Here is a 17,548-nt window from a genome sequence, read left to right as displayed (position 1 = left end):
TATACGAATAAAGTCACATTTGCATAGTATTACTGGCCTCTTCTATCTCTCCATTATCATAAGGAATGCTTTAAAAATTCATTTCTCCCCAATTGACATATTCATACCAATAGGTGCCAGAGTGCTTTCTTTACTAAATTAACATTAAACACGCTTGGGGAAAAAGTTACACACCAAAAAATAATTTTGTTCACTAGAGTCAAATTGCATTAAAATTATGCACAAACACTTCAAATAGAATGTGGAACACAGTATACTATTTCAAGGACACAGAATTTTGATAGCTCAATTCATTCAATAACTATTGTGCATTTGTACTAAGACACTGTTTTGTATGTGCCACATGTGTTCGAATTCAGAAGGACTTTTGAGACAATAATCTTCTGCCAAAGACAAGATTCCTCCTAACATACCTAAGAGACAAATACATCATCTTCATTTAGATCCTGTGGATGTGGAGCATGCTCTGCCTCACAAAGCAGTCTGCTCAGCTGTAGAATCTCTGAATGATTTCTAATCTATAATTTTCCCTTGCAACAATGTGTTTAGAATTGATGATTTCTTCCACATGTGATCCCACCAGGGAAAAATATGGTAACGTAATTAACACGTAAAAAAATTTAAAAAGATATTTATTTCCTCTCTCTCTGTATCTCCTATTTCTTTCCCAACCTATGTAATTTATTTTGTGTTCCTATAATTTGGTTGAAATTGTAAGAAAGTCAGCAGCAATTACCTGACTACCACACATTTGATGTCATATTTCTGACAACTCTGTACCAGTACCTTTCCTTAAATTTCAACTTTCTTCATATGAGTCCACACACTACCTATTTTAATCCAATAAGCTATCATCACTATACAAATAAGGGCCAGAAGTTAAAACAAAATTTAAGTCTATAACGCCATCATAAAATAATAAATAACCCAATTTAAAAATGAGTAAACAATCTGAATAGACATTTCTCCAAAAAAGGTATACAAATTGTCAATAAACACATGAAAAAATGTTTACCTCATAGTTATCAGGGAAATGCAAATCAAAACTACAATATAATACCACTCCATAGTCCCCACTAGGGTAGCATAACAAGGATTTTCAAGGATGTGGAGAAATTTATTTATTGTTGGTAGAAATATAAATAAGTAAATTAATTAAATAAATAAGCATTTATTTAATGTTGGGGGAATAAATGGAATCTTCATTTATCGTTGGTGGGAATGTAAAGTGGTTCAGTCACTTTGGAAACAGTTTAGCAATTTTTCAGAAGTTTAAACATTGAGTTACCATATGACACAGCAATTTCACTCCTAGGTATATACTTGAGAGAAATGAAGGCATTTGTCCACACTAAAACCTGCGCAGGCATTTTTATAGCAGCATTATTCGTAATAGCCAAAAAGTGGCAACAACTCAAATAAAAGTCTATGGATTGTTGAATAGATAGATAAAATGTAATATGTGCACTCATTGGAATATTATTCTGCAATAAAAAGGAATGAAATATTGATACAGGATTCAATATGGATAACCATGAAACATTATGCTAATTGAAAGGAGCCAGTCACTAAAGATCACATTGTATGATTCCATTTATGTGAAAATTCTAGACTAGGCAAATTTATACAGATAGAAAGTAGATTAGTATTTACCTAGGTCTCGGCTGAGAGTGGTCAGTGACTGCTAATGGCTATATATGGTTTTATTTTGGGATGATAAAAAGGTTTTAAAACTGCGTGGAGCAATTCAATTAATATACTAAAAGCCATTGAATTGTATACTTTACATGGGTGAATGATATGGTATGTGAGTTATATTCCAGTAAAGCCCTAAAAGTTTCTGAATTGTAAAACATATTCAGAAAATACAATTCCATTCTTTTCTAGTACGTGTATTATCTCAAAAACAGTTGGAAAGATTTGCTTTAAAAATATGAAATTCATTTATAATCAATATACTTATTGAATGTAAATTATTCTGTTGAAAATCTATAAATAATTTTTTCCTAAAACAAATAAAAAAACCTTTTAGTCAACCTCCTCCCCATTGCTCCTGTACTTTCCACAGCCATACTTCTTAGACTTTCTTTTCATCCATATAAATTACTTCAAAAACTTATTTGCTTAGTCCAGTTGTGGTGGGTCTGTAGTACCAGCTATTCAGAAGGCTGAGGTGGGAGGGTCCCCTGGGTCCAGAGGTTGAAGGTTATAGCAAGCTATAATCATACCACTGCACTCCAACCTGGACTGCTGTAAAATGAGACCCTGCCTCTAAAAAAAAAAAAAAAAAAGAAAACAAACAAAAAACCATTAGTCACTTGAAACAGTAAACATTAATTGCCTTATCATGTCTATGTGTCAGGAATTAAAGAGCTACTAAACTGGATGATTCTGGTTCAAGATCTCTCCCAAATGTGTAGTCAAGCCAGGGATGAAATAATCTGAAGACTTGACTGGGACTGGCAGATTCAAGTCCAAGATAACTCACCTACATTCCTGGCAAATTGGTGGTAGTTGTGTGTTGGCTTCACCATGGGGATGCTTGAGTGTCCTCATGACATGGCAGTTGGCTTCCCTCAGGGCATGAGATTCATGAGAATGATGTCTTTTGTGAGTTCAAGGCCTTTTTATGAGCTTCTTTACAGCTTTATATCTTTTTTATTTTTTATTTTATTTTTTATTTTTTGAGACATAGTCTTACTCTGTTGCCCAGGCTGGAGTGCTGTGGCACCATCTTGGCTCACTACAACCTCCACCTCCCAAGTTTAAGCGATTCTCCTGCATCGGCCTCCCAAGTAGCTAGGACTACAAATGTGCACAACCACACCTGGCTAATTTTTTTGTAGTTTCAGTAGAGATGGTGTTTCACCATGTTAGTCAGGCTGGTCTCTAACTCCTGACATCAAAATGATCTGCCCACCTTGGCCTCCCAATGTGCTGAGATTACAAGCATGAGCCACCGCGCCCGGCCCCACATCTTTATATCTTATTGTGGGTCATGGCCTCACACAATTTATAGTTTCAAAGATTGAAGCATTTTAATTTGTAACAAAGGAGAAATCTCCATACAACATTTAACGCACCTAGCTTAACATAACTAAGGTGAAAATCCCATGGGTACAACAGAACTTCGTGAACCTTCTTTTGGTCACATAAAGCCTTCGTACCTTGTCTTCTCCCTCTCCTCTCCCTTCACAGTAATATTTCTAAACTTGTTTCTAGATCATCCTGTTTTGTGCAGTTTGATTTTTGGAAATATGTTCAGTCTTACAAATAACTTGTTTAAATTTAGATTATTGGTTGGAGCTTAATCCTGCAATTTTTCAAAAATCATGTTGAATCCAGATTTTTGCCTGTAGTGAGGGAAATATGTTGTCCATTATTGACCTTATGACCTTATATATGCAGAATAAATGTGTGCCTGCCTACATGGTATAACTTCAGAGAAGTCCAATCTAAAGGATAATCCTAAAATCCTCATAAAGTGAAACTCCTTTAGAGGCCCTGTCCCTGAAATTCCCATCCTGCTTTTCGGCTCTGAACTTTCCCTGTTAATAGTTGAAGTTGCCTGAAAAGTTACACACAAAGCTTTCTATCTCACCTCTAGTTGATCCCCTGGGTTAGTTGTCACAAATCAACATGTGAAGCTTTTGTTCCACGTTAAGTGAATAGACAATCATGTTTTGATTAGAGCTGAGGACACTTAAAAAGGCCTGGGACTTAAAATGATGCTAAGGCCAAGGTAAACCACTAAACATAAGACATTAAGAGTCAGGGGATGAAAGAGCATTTTGGCAAAAAGAATGGAGGACCAAGGGGGGGCTGCTGGGGTGGAGAGGGTCCTGGGAACTGTAGGTCACTGACCTTACAAGCACATAAGCAGATGGCCTTCCATTATGGTTTGAGCCCTCCTGGCTCCCCTGATTTTACACTGTTGGGGTGACTTTGCATTGACATCACATCATCACCCACCTCTTTTCAACAATAAGGCTAGTGAACAGTCTGGCTTGTGACTCTGGCTACTGTAGAACAAACCAACTCCAACTAACTCGTGTAGCCTCAGAATCCATTCTTAGACCTTGTAATCAAGTAGCTACTCAGCCAACTGACCACATCAGAGCCCTTATATGGCTGGTACAAGACTAAAAAGCACTCAAGATGAGTTGAACGAGAAACCAGGATGTTGGCCCACACATAACTCTTAATGGTTTGCTTCTATGCTCTTTTAGATTTTTATTAGATTGTTGTGGAACTGCAGTGATGGGAAATTCAGAATGTATTTGTTCTAGGTAATTGCTTATCATTTTGTATACTGTAATTTAGAAACAGAAGAAGTTGCCATTTTTCAGGAAGAAAGAAATTAAGTGTCAAAAGTTGGTGGTTTTCTCCATATGCAGTATTGCTTTATTTTCCCCATCTTTGTTCAGGAAATATAACCTATTATGATTTGAGGACACTATAATTCATATCGGTTTCCATTCTCACAACTGACTCCAAGAAAATACCTTCAATTATTTCTGGAAAACATTGAGCTTTGAAAAGAGGTGATGATAATCTATTGTTCTTGCAGAGGCTAGTAGCTCTTGAATGGCCTCCATCACCAACAGATATGGCAGGTTTAAATCAGCAGCATAAGCCTGTCTCATCCGAAGTACTGTCGAATATAAAATCTATGGCAGAGGGGAACCATGGCAGTCCCAGAAGGATATTTATTCCAGGGCCACAGGCTCATAATAAATAAACTGTCAAAAAGTCTACTCACGTTATATCCACAGGCATTCTACTGTTTTGAGCACCCTCAGATTCACCCAGGAAGATTTCTTTTTAATACACATTCCAGGGTTCTATCTTAGCAGAATTTTATTATTTTTATTTTTAGTTGACATGTAATAATCATGCATATTTCTGGGACACAGAGTGATATTTTGATATGTGTATATAATGTGTAATGATCAAATCAGGGTAATTAGCATATCCATCACCTCAAACATTTGTCATTTCTTTATGTTGTGAACATTCAAAATCCTCCCTTCTAGCTTTTTGAATATATACAACAAATTATAGTCAACCATATTTACCCTACATTGCTGCAGGCTGCAGAAAACCAAGACTCATTCTTCCTATCTATTAATAGCTATAATTCTGTGTCCATTAACCAATCACTCTTCATCCTTGCCCTGCTCCCAGACTCTACTAACTACAATTCTACTCTCTACTTCCATGAGCTCCAACTTTTTTTAGCTCCCACATATAAATGAGAACATGCAGTATTTGTCTTTCTGTACCTGACCTATTTTACTTATTCATGTGGCCATAAATGACAGATTTTTTTTTACGTAACTAAATAGCATTCCCTGGTATATATATATATATACACATTTTCTTTATCGACTAGTCTGTTGATGGACATTTAGGTTGATTCCATATCTTAGAAATTTGTGAAAAGTCATAGCAGAATTTCTAAAATAAAAAATAATAAATAAAAATTTCTCAGTGGCATAACTGGGTTTCCAAGTCAGTGGAGTCACTGGAGAGTAGTCTATGAAGGTGGTGGAATTTGAGCTAAATTTTAAGCAATGGGAAGGATTTTGATATGGAAATGTGAGATGAATGTGTAGAAAGGATGACAAGACCCAAACCACAGAGATGGATAAATGTGGAACATGGGGAGATAGTAATATCGCTGCCTGCTAGATAGGAGGGTGGCCAGGTCAAAAATAAGACTGATGTTGGAAATCTGCCTGAGGAAGAACTTGAGTGAGAGACTAAGGAGTTGGGGTTAGGCTACTGTAAAGTATTATGTGTTTTAGAGCAGTAAGAGACTTAGAGAATTTCATCTGTCGCCCTAAAATGATTGTATTGAAGTGAGAGCCCTTATGTAGGAGCCTATTGTGATAAGCCTGGAGCAAGAGTGTCAGTTGGAAGATCATGGTCTAAGGTCATGGTTGTGGGAAGGGTGAGCAAGGGTTTACTACTAACAGATATATTCTAGTCTCTTTACTGCGAAGTTCAGGTCATTAATTTATCTGTGGAAAAGTAATTGGACATAGCTGTATGGATGGTACAAGGAACTGGAGACTCCATCTGGGCCGGTGCTGCCCCAGGAAAGCCCATCCTCCTGACCTCCTTAGCTCAAAGGTCACCTCCCCAGAGAAACACAGCCCCTTCATCCAAAAAACTAGGGATTTCCACCTCCCTCCAATTCACAGCCATGTGGTTTTATCTTAGCGCTAATCTCCATGCTGGTGCTTTCAGGTTGTAGGGTTTATTTGCTTATTGCTATTTCTCTCTAATAGAACATAAGATTGAAAGTAATTGGACGTCTTTATTGTCTTGTCCAAGATTTCATTTCAGTGCCTACATCAGGGCCTGGTGCATAATACATGTTCAATAAATGTTGGTTAAATAAATGGATAAAAGTTTTATAATCTATTTTTCCACAACTTTTAAGCATTTCTTATCTTTGTATACCTCTTGCCCATACAGTGCTAAGAGACTAAGTAATGAATACATGAGTGGAAGGTTAAGTTTTAGAGATTATCTTTCTCTCATGCTGAATACAATGGCCTGTGCTTTATAGACCAAGCAGAGGGATTAAAATCCTGCCTCAGATTCCACAAAGAAATTAAAATTCCTACCCCCAATAATACTTGTCAAAAATTATCCTTCCCACTAACCATTCAAAAAACTGGTTGTACGATCTTGGATAAGCCATTTCTTCTCTTTAAGTTCTGGCTACTTTAATTACGAAAATGCAGTTTTTGTCCTGGATCTTGAGTTTTCCTCCTGAGTTTAGTCTCTCTCACTCTATCACAAGTCCTTGGTCATTTCCTGTTGGACAGGATAAGCTCTCTGCAGGGCTGGAGAGGGCAGAGAGCCAAGGTGCAGTGAGAGGCAAGGTGGACATGTGAGTCCCAGCACAGCTGTTCCCAGTCACAGCCTCCTGGTGGACACCTAAGAAAACTTCCACTTTGCATGTTTTGAGGAGTTTAGTTTGGAGGCTTTGAATGAAACCTAGTCATTCCCCAAACAGAATTCTAGCCTATTTTGTTTGATCTCTTCTTTGTTTGTTTGTTTTTTACCTCCCTGCCGTTCATTTATATAGCACTGGATATTCGTGGGATTCTTTTTCCCACTTTAAAACTGTAATAATATTGTGTCCCCTCCTAGTAGACTCTAATTCTTACAAAGGAAAATACCAAAGGATGATTTCTTTAAAATATGTTAAAGAATTGACCTGTGAGCTACGTTCTTCCAAAGTTTTTTGGAAGCAACAAATTTTGTTTCAGTTGGCAGAAAGAATTCTTAGAATATTCAAGGAATTTATAAAAACTAGCTATTCTATTCAAAAGGCCTGTTAGCCACTTACACATGACCTGCTGTCTCTCTTATCAATGTGTTTTATAGTCAACACAGAGCTCAATAATAGAGATAAAGCAATCAGTCACCAGAATATATCACCGAGAAAGCAAAGTTGTGAAGACATCACAGTAAGATTCTAGAGCTTCTTCTGAAAGTGTGACATAGTCACCTCTCATATAGTTTTTGAAAAAAATTCTCTAATCTCTATATTATTTCAAATTTTAAGCTACTGGAGGTCAGGGGCTGTATATTTAAGGAAACAGAGAAGGGAAATGTGTCTAATGATGTTTATTTTCAATTATCATGGTATACTCTGTGACTAAATGAGCTTTGATTTATTTTTGCTTTGTGACAGTCAGGAGATGCTCATATATCCTCTCTTTTCATAGGAAAAGAATGGTTTTCCAAGGTCATTATTTACACAATGTACTAAGAGGATGTTTAAGAAAAAATAATAGGAAGAAATGCTGGAACATTCCTCTAGATATTGCTACACTGAATTCCTAAGCAGAAATTTATATTCTTTTTTTGCGGACTATGAAACTCTCCAAAATCTATGGAAAGCAATCTCAGAACACAACAGGAGATCTAAATAAATTAGTTTTTTTATTATAGATAGTAGAAATTCTCTCTTCTCTCGTGTGCAGATGGTAATTAATAGGTTTGGTTTATTAAGCTCTATCATAGTTTTTCAGTGGGATGCAAAGTCAGGGTTCATAAGATATCTCCTCTGGCAAATCTCATTTCCAGACTTTCCTAATTTTCTCTTAAATTAAGAAAAAAGGAAGTTTTGCTTCTGATATATTTTCACAACTTTAAATAGCTTCTTTCAGGGCTGTTTACCAAGTAAGGACTACACAAGGTTAGACTGAAGCTTCAAAGTGTTTGACAAAAACTGTCTTTGTTCCCGTTCAAGAAACAACTCTAAGGAGGCAAAACTCACAACTGGGGTATTCTAATACCTAGGCATAAAAACTACCAAAGCCCTAAAGTTACTCTAAAATGCTTATACTAACCAGATAATGGCAAACAACAGCAATTCCAGCTGGATCAAGTGTTTAGTAATTCTGCAGCTGCAAATGCATGACACATTCATGCATTTGCAGCTGTAGAAAAGGAGGTTTCTTTTAAAATTCCTGATAAAGCCCTCCAAAGCTGCATCTTACACTGAGAATGCACTAAGAAGCAACTTCACCTCAGTTTTAAATCCTACATATCTCCCTATATTTAAAGGAATAATAATTTGTATATACCCCATAATGATCTCTTGCTGAGAAAGTAATTACCCTCATTTAAGAGTATGTATCAATGAATAATGATGAGATTTCTTTCAATAAAATGAATGCTGATACAGTAATGCTCCCATATGCATGTATATATTTGGTAAGATGATGTTTTTTGACAATCAATATTTTCAAAGGCAATAATTTGTCTGCTCATGGTAACTCTCAATGTAGGCAGCTCAGTACTAATTGCCTTTTTGTCCTAATTGGTTTTTTTAAATGTAATAGGATGATAGATATCTCACATGTAAAGGCATAGTAACCTTTTCCCTATGTTACTGGCAAGTACCCTTATGTCTGCTTTTTCCATAGTGGCTTTTGCACTGCTTTCCAGCCTACCAGAGGATTAAAACGAGACTCAATTGCCCAGCAAGTTAGCAATTGCTAAATTGCCTTAGCATTGATGTTTCAGCTGGTAAAATTCTGTAGGTGTGTTGTTATTTTTTGGAAACCTGTATCTCTCAAGATGGGAAAGTTTCAATATAATTTTAGAGGCTTTGACTCAGAGAACAGGCAGGGAGAGACAAAAAAGAAAATGTTTTCATGTAAAACAATTACCAAGCAATAACAAAAAAATGAAATCCTGTGCCACAGACAAACCTCTGTGAGAAACTGGTATCTCTTACACTTGACTTTACACCTAACTTGGAAAGGATTATAAGGAATTGTCAGAGGAGCATCAATGTGGCAATGGGGCAGAATGATTTGACCTAAAGGGTTGCAAAGCAGGCAATATTGAGAAAATTTGGAGCAGACTTCTGCAGACATGTGACTCTAATACAGAAAGAGTACTGTGCCAGGAAGGAAAAGGCCCCTCACCACGGTTTAGTTACTTTGCATAAATAAGTAACGTACTGTTATGCAGCCTCTCCGAACCCCTGGTTTATCTTTATTAGTTGGATTGTGTGTGTGTGCATGTTTCTATGTCCACCACACTCTGAGATGGAAGGAGTAAGGGAAGTGTATTGAATAGAGTAAGAAACACAGACTAAACTGAAAAGACAATGGTTTAATGGCCAATGAGATGCCTCAGGATGTTTGCTGGGATGATTTTAAATTCTTGACTTTCTGGAAAAGGAAAAGGCTTTGGAAAAGGCTGAATAATGTTCATGGTGTGGGCCACGAGGCGTCAGCCAGGTAACCGTCCAGGCCCTGACCCTTGGTGCTTGACTTGGGGAGGAATATGGATGTGGTCATACTGGGGTGATGGTTTAGGGTGAAGTTATAAGGAAAAAGGTGAGAGGCTGCTTAGTGAAGCCACACTGACTCCAACCTCTACACACATTGCCCTGTCCTGTGCTCATGATTGCTATGGGATGGAAAATTAGGCACTAAATTAAGATTCCCTTGGTGACAATTTGGAAGCTGTTTTGAAGTGACAATTAGCAGGATGGTGCTATGCCATGAAGCAGAGAGACAGGTGAGAGGCCTCACTGGGAGATCATCTGTGGGAAGGGATGTTACCAAATCTCATTTGGTAATTTAATGCAGCCAGTCAGAGAGAGGCAGATATCCAGGGTAAGTGGAAAGAGGGTGAAGACTTCAAAGCCTCAGAAGACCCCAAGCGAAAGGTATTGTGTTGAGTGCTATCCAATCAAGATAATGCGAGAGTTTGGAAGCATGATAAACTCTCAGAGTAACAGTTGAAGACCACGGATTGCATGAAAATGCTGAAGCTAGCTCTCTTTTCTGTCAATTGTCTGAAAACTACTCGAGATGACTCACTGTGTCGTATTGCTCTTTATGACCACTATCTTGTCCAGTGGCCTGGCAGAGTCAGTCTTCAGCACATACGTGAGGCTGAGAGAAAGAGAGGGGAGCTGGTGGTGGGTTCCTGGGAATGATCACCACTGGCGAAGGCAGGCAGAGGAGCTGTGTAAAAGGAACTCACAGGCTGTGGACTGGTGGCGGGATAGGCACAAAAGCAGAAAAGAGGGCACCTGGAAGGAAAAGAGGCTCCCAGGGGCACATGCTGAGAGGATGGGAAAAGATGCTAGTTGTAAAGCAACTATGAGTTTGGATATCTGGACCCTCCCTGGTGAGAGCAGTATAGGTAGGATGTGGAATCATCCTGAGAGTCATGTGGAAATGGAGGAGAAAACCAGGGTGCAAACCCAATGGGAAGGCTGAGTTTCAGGGACTTGCCTGGGAGAATTTGTCCACATCAGTAAACTCCAGTGGAAAAGTCAAAGGAGAGAAGAGAGAAACTTGTGATCTCCAGGGATGGTAGCTGCAGTCAGCTCCTGTGAAAGGCCTCTCCTCACAGAGGAATCTATTTATTCATAGAGGTCACAAAATAAGAATAAGCACAACGTGTCACATCACAGAAGTAGAGTAATGCTAATCTACATATAATACACTTAAATACTATTATTATACGACTATTTCACAATAAAAATGTTGCTTTGTACAAACTATGGTACATCCAGACAAAGGAATATTATTTAGCTACAAAAGAAAATGTGCTATCAAGTCATGAAAATATATAGAGCACTTTTAAGTGCATTTTGCTAAGTGAAAACAAATCTGAAAAAGCAGCATGCTGTGTCACTCCAACTTTAAGATATTCTTTAAAACGTAAAGCTACAGCAACAGTAAAAAGGTCAGTGTTGCCAGCGGTTCATGGCACCGGTGGGCTCAGGGGAGGGATAAATAGGTGGAGCCCAGGGGATTGTTAGGGCAGTGAAACTGTTCTGTATGGGACTGTCATGGTGGATACACGGCATTGCAACGTTTGTCAAAACCTGCACGATGCGCAACACAGAGAGTGAACCACAACATGAACTATGGTATGGACTCCATTAATAATCATGTATTGATATTGGTTCATCAATTGCAACAAATGTGCTACACTAGTGTAAGATGTTAATAATAGGAAAACCCTGTGTGTGGGTGGGGGAGAGTGTAAAGGAATTCTCTATACTTTCTGCATCATTGTTCTGTAAATCTAAAACTTCTCTAAAATATAAACTCTATTAAGATTTTTTAAAAACAGCTATTTTGTATAAATATAGATTTAAACAGCCATTTTGAAAATGATGTAAAAATAAGAGTTGAATAGCACTTAGGATCTTTTAAAGCAATTTTTAATTGAGATTTTGTGTATGCTAATGTATTAATAAAGGGAAAATTTAAAATGGCATGCTTTTAAATTCCATTGCTTTTTTAATATTACATAATTTACTCCAATAAAAACTTTATTCCAATAAAAATCTTTATTTTTTTGAGTTTTATAATGTATATTTGTTTATTTTCATGTTATTAATATTTTAACCATTTCCTTCTGAAGAAGAGTAATAAAATCTTGCTTTGCCTATGAAAAAACATATTAGTTCACAGATTTAGGAGCTGACACTAGCTATTTCACCCTTGGCTCATGAGAAGAGATTTCATTTTAATCCTCTTAAGTAAATGAGCTCTGATAAACAGATATGCTTTGTAAGATGTGTGCAGAACCCTTAAATTGAATGATCACTTTACATGAAAATTCATAAAGTGCTACAAACTGGAGCCAGTATTTCGTCTAATTCAATGCCATCATCAAAGTGTCTGCCAATGAATAAACACTTATATAAAGGATGTGTTTGTATGGCCCACTTTTATCTCTGTTAAGAGGGAGAGTTAAACTCAGCATCCACTCAAAAACCATGTTGTACATCTCTGTCATTCTTTCACGACAACTAGTAAAAGAAAGGAATGACCAGTCGAGGCAAATAACCCAAAATATGTGTTATATTCCAGTGGAGAGAAACTTATTCTAAAATTCAGGGATTCTCATGGTGCTGTACTTTGTAAATAGTGAGGAAAAAGACAGTACATCATGATTAATCCAGTGCAGAACAGTAAGGAATGTTTATGAATCAACACACCAATCACTGCCCAGAAATTACATGATGGTGGGAGAAAACAGTGAAATTCAATCATGATATCATAGCAGTGTCAGTGCGTGGGACAGACTCATCAGCTCCTTCTGGCATTTCACCATCTTCAACTTGGGAAAGGCCACTGTCTCCCATGAGAGATCAGGCCAAGGGCCCCTTTCTGTCATCTGTTGTTCATTTGGCAGCTGCTGGGTGTGCCTTCTGAGGACCCATCATGCGGTCTCTGATTTTATGAGGTGTGCTTACATTTGGCTCTGAAGCTTGCTGCTGCACAAGCTGATTTAATTCCTTCAGTTTCTTTCTCTGGCACAGAAAGAATTTAAAAAGACATAATTATATTCATTTAAGAAACTCCTTTTCTTATTTTAAATGTGGGCACAACACTAGTGGTTACTTCTCAGAGAAGTGGAGAAATAGAAATAGAAATGACCTATTTGTGTTTGTTTGTAAATCGCCCAATTTTAATGAAAACATATGCAATAAAGCTGCTTGTGTCATCAGTGCGTGGTTTGTGGCTAGAAGTGGAAACCTCCTGGGCTCTGTCTTGGATACCTTCAGCATCTCACTCTAACTGGAGAAAACCTACCCACGTGGTTCCTATAAAGCATGCTCTGAATGGAACTTCCCTCTGGGGTTTCTTAAACTAGCTCAGCCCACGACTTGCCAGACTCTCCCCTTTAAATCCTCCAACTTGAGCTGCGGCTGATTTGGGGTGGAACTACAGACGAAAACAGATATATACTTGGGGTGACCTTTTGTCAAGATCTCAAGGCAAGCTGAGTTCAGAAACTCACACACCCTTTTCACATTAAGAAAATTAACTTGGCAGAGGTATACGAGGCATCTCACAAATCCAGGAAGACAGAATTGGCGTTTTTAATGAATCACAGTCTGTGAATCAGCAGTCGACTGTGGCTACCTGTCAGCTCCAAATAGCAGAATTCTAATTTTGTATCAGCTGGAGATGCAATTTCAAAGTTTTCTTCTAATTACAGAATGCCCAGAGCTCTCAGGACAGAGTCACCTTTGGTGTCACACACTTATGATATTTGTAGTTCAAGTTAAAACAGGGCCAGTGGTCAACAGCCCTTCAGAACCCTCAAAGCAAAGCAAACAATGTTGTGCTGCATTTATGCAGTTATAGATGAAGACATGCACTGCATAAACCAAAAATTGCTAGACTGCAATGTAAATGCACTAAAATATATGTTGGTCCTGATCAAAGCCACTGTTGATTAATTGGATATACCAATGTTTCCCAGCCTACAAAACCAGTGGCAACCTTGCTTTACCTGGTGGAGATGATGGGGAGAAGTGGACACTGTATCATAGCAGAAAGAACACCTCCTTGACTTAACCATGGCACAGCTTTTGCCGTGTGCTCTATACTACGGCTCTCGGGGTAGTGTGATTGTTTTCTGTCCTTTACTTCTATCACACTTTGGGTACCTCAAGAGGGGTTACTGACCTAATAACTGTTATAAATAGTATTTGTTGAGTGCAAGTACTTAACAAATGTATCTCATTTGACCCTCAATGTGTTACCCTATTTTGCAATTGAAGCAATGGAGACTTAGAGAGGTTAAGTGACTTGCTCAAAGTAACATGGATCAGGGTGTTAAACTTTAGCTTGCATCAGAGACCCCAGAAGGGCTTATTAAAATTCAGATTGCTGGGCCCCACCTCCAGAGTTTAATTCAGAGATCTGGGCTGGGGCCAGAGAATTTGCATTTTTAACAAGTTCCCCTATAAGGCTGATTCTGGACCAGGATCACAGTTTGAGAACCCCTGGCCTAGATGATTAGGGGCAGACATGGTCCTCTATCCTGCATCTGGGTGACTCTGAGGCCCATGCTTGTTCCAGAGCCCCAGACTCACCCACGGTCTCCATCTCTCTTCCACAGCCTGAGCGCCCATTACATGAGAGGACTTCAAGAAATGTGAATTGACCTTCTGTCCCCACCTGTCTCCCCACCTGCAACATCCCCTGTTCTTTTTCGCATTTACTCCTTCAAGTGTCAAGTTTCAAATGTCACTTCCTCAGAAAGGCCTTTAATAAAATAATGTATAAGCGAGCATTCACTCAAGTTTATCTGTTAAATGTAAGTCTTCCTCCTCAAACCCCAAGGCCCATGACTCTCTCGTCTTCCCTGTTCTTCTCTGAACAGAATCAGGTTCCCGCATGTAGCACAGTACTTGGCACTTAGGAGGCACTCAGAAAATTAATCCATAGTTGAATGACAGAAACTGAGAGATCTGGTCCTAGTTTTGGTATCTATGAGCTGTGTGGAATTGAGTCAATGCCTTGATGTTCCCAAATCCTAAATCTCTCACTTAAAACATAGATAACATTGTATGAGGATGATTTTTAACAAGCTCATGAAGTGAAAGTGATGCTTTAGAAATGATCTCAGCTCCCAAACTGATGGGAGCTTACAGCTGACACTCAGTAGTTGCTGGTTGAATTGAATTCGATTTGCCTCATTTAGATAGAGTGATTTTACTCTATCCAAGAAACTGAACTGGGGACATCAAGCATCTCTGTTGTTGGTTATGTCTTAGGGGGCTTAGAAGTGGTTCCACCACTTTCTGGTATCCTTTTCATCTCAAAGAGTAAAACAATGCCAGTCACCTTTAAATGTGTTAGAGCTACATGTCACGTGCCTTAAAGAATGATGTGATAGGACTTTATTTGCCAGCTGAATTCCTTCTCATAAAGCTCTGTTGTGGGTTGAAATGTGACATTAGAGTGTCTTTCTAAGGCTTCCCACACCTATTAGCAATATGTGTAAGCAAGTAGCCTATTTATAAAAATCATCTTCTGAAAAATCCACACAAATACAGCAGAAGCAGGCAGAGAACAGAAAGATTAATTAAAATACAGTGGAGCTCTCTTTTTAACAGGAAATGAACCATTTCCTATTTTTAGTTTACAAACACCCACTCTAAATAGCTAGCATATGTCAAATTACATACGTGTCAATGTACACAATTACCAACAATTCATTTTAAGTTCCTCCATATTTATAACCTATGCCATTGCTCATGTTATATTTTACCTACACAGTTGAAAGGAGAGAAATTTGTGATTCTCCTTTGGCAGAGTTTAAGCAACCCTCAATCTTAATGTTCTCCACTAAACAACTAGCTCAAATGGTGGAAACTCCATTTCTGTAAACATTTTTCCTAATGGGGTGATAGTGTTTACACAACTCAGGGCAGAATCTTTCAACTTTGTCTTTTCAGGACAAACCCATGCTTGAACAACAGCAGGTGGGCTCTGGATAGCACACACTTCAATGCTGCCAAAGGGGAAAGAAGGTTTGTGTTTCCTATTTGAGAATGTGGCCTTACAGATGATGCTGGTGGAAAAGTCCTTTTTCTGGCTTTTCTTTTCTCTTAGAAGCCAAACCTCACAGGTGTGATCACAGGGCAAGGAAATAAGTAGGCTCGGGCTAATGTGAATCCAGGCACCTGTTCAATACTTTGGCCCTGGAGAAAGAGAAATATTGAGAGATATATTCACAGACTACGCACAGTATGCTATTCTCAAGTTTCTGATTTACAAAGTTAGCTGTCAGGAGATTGAGCAGAGAGTGACTGATGGCTGTGATGGCTGCCATATCTCTATGTATTAGAACACGGGTAACTCCTCAACAATAAGTTGTTGTTGTTGGTTCTCAATCAAAGAAGAAATGTAGCTAATGTATTTGAAGAAAGATCATCTTGAAAGAGCAGTGTTCAAAAATCCATTTCAATCCATAAAGATAACAAAGTATTGAATTTCTGAATCACCCGTGGCTGAGTAACTTTAACTAACTTTGCAGATGTTGTGAACGAGCTCTCCAAGCATCTGGGAACTGAGGTCAGTGCCTGAGCCGTGATTTACAGCTTGACTTCCTAATTTAGGGGAAATTTTTACAAAATCAGGCCATTCTTATGATATGGAAACTTTGGAGAACTTCAGGAACAGGTGTCCTGCAAGGCAACGAAGAGAACTTGAAGTTAATTCCAGGCTCATTAGTGATGAAAGGACGCGGTAAAGAAGGACGCTGAGCTTAGCTTTTCACTGTTGCTGATGCAGAAAAGGAGTGGAAATGCAAACAGTGCCTGCCAACTGTTTCTTGCTGACTCAGGAAGTTCTTAGTTCAACCACTTTCAGTTGCCTTCCTTCAGATCCTCTGTGTTTTGAAACAAGACCTTCAGTGACACTGCTTATACCCAGGAGCAATTTGAGTGCTGTCAAATATTCCATCTACAGAGAATGAAGGATGGGGCATCCACACTTGCCCTTCAGTCCCTTTGTCAATATTAGTGCCTCCCGCTACAGGAGGCTGCAATTCCATAGAAGGGGGCCATGGAATCTATTGGCAAGCACACGTTGGCCAGAGAGTGCCAGTGCACAGGCCCCATTTGGAACTGGTGTGGGGAGCAACATGCTGCCATGGAGAGTCACAGACCAAGGAGGGGAGCCAGGCCTCAGGCTCCTGACAGATGGCCATGCACAGAGAGGCCTGTTACTGGTATCTGAGTTCCTAGTTCAGTGTGCCCTCCTTTCTGTTGTCCTTGCTAACCTCTTCTCTCCTGTTTTCTCCTCCTCATACTCCTTCCTCTCTTCACATTCCCTTTCTAGGTCCCCTTCTACCCTGCCTTTAAGGCCACATTTCCCTGGTGCCCCTTTTCCAAGCTAACCTCATCCTGGCTCCCATATGAGCATGTCGCTGGGTGCTTCAGGGTATCTCCATGTACTTTTCTCCTACATGGTGTTCTCAAGCAGCAACTTGCCTGTAAGACTGAAAATAAATATGAACACACATGCTACGGAGAGAAAAAAGCTTTGAATATGTTTTTTAAGAAACCTTAGTCAAACACAATTTATCAGATTTTATTTGGCAAGGAACAATTCACGCATCAGACAGAACTCAGAACTGGGAGAGGTTCTGAGAGCTCTGTCCAGCAGCATAAGCAGTGTTTTATAGGCTGCACACAGAAACCAAGCAGAGAAATCACCTGGTTGGCTAC

The sequence above is a fragment of the Rhinopithecus roxellana genome, chromosome 9, assembly GCF_007565055.1.
Source record: "Rhinopithecus roxellana isolate Shanxi Qingling chromosome 9, ASM756505v1, whole genome shotgun sequence".
Lineage (NCBI taxonomy): Eukaryota > Metazoa > Chordata > Mammalia > Primates > Cercopithecidae > Rhinopithecus > Rhinopithecus roxellana.
This window is presented reverse-complemented; position numbering follows the sequence as displayed.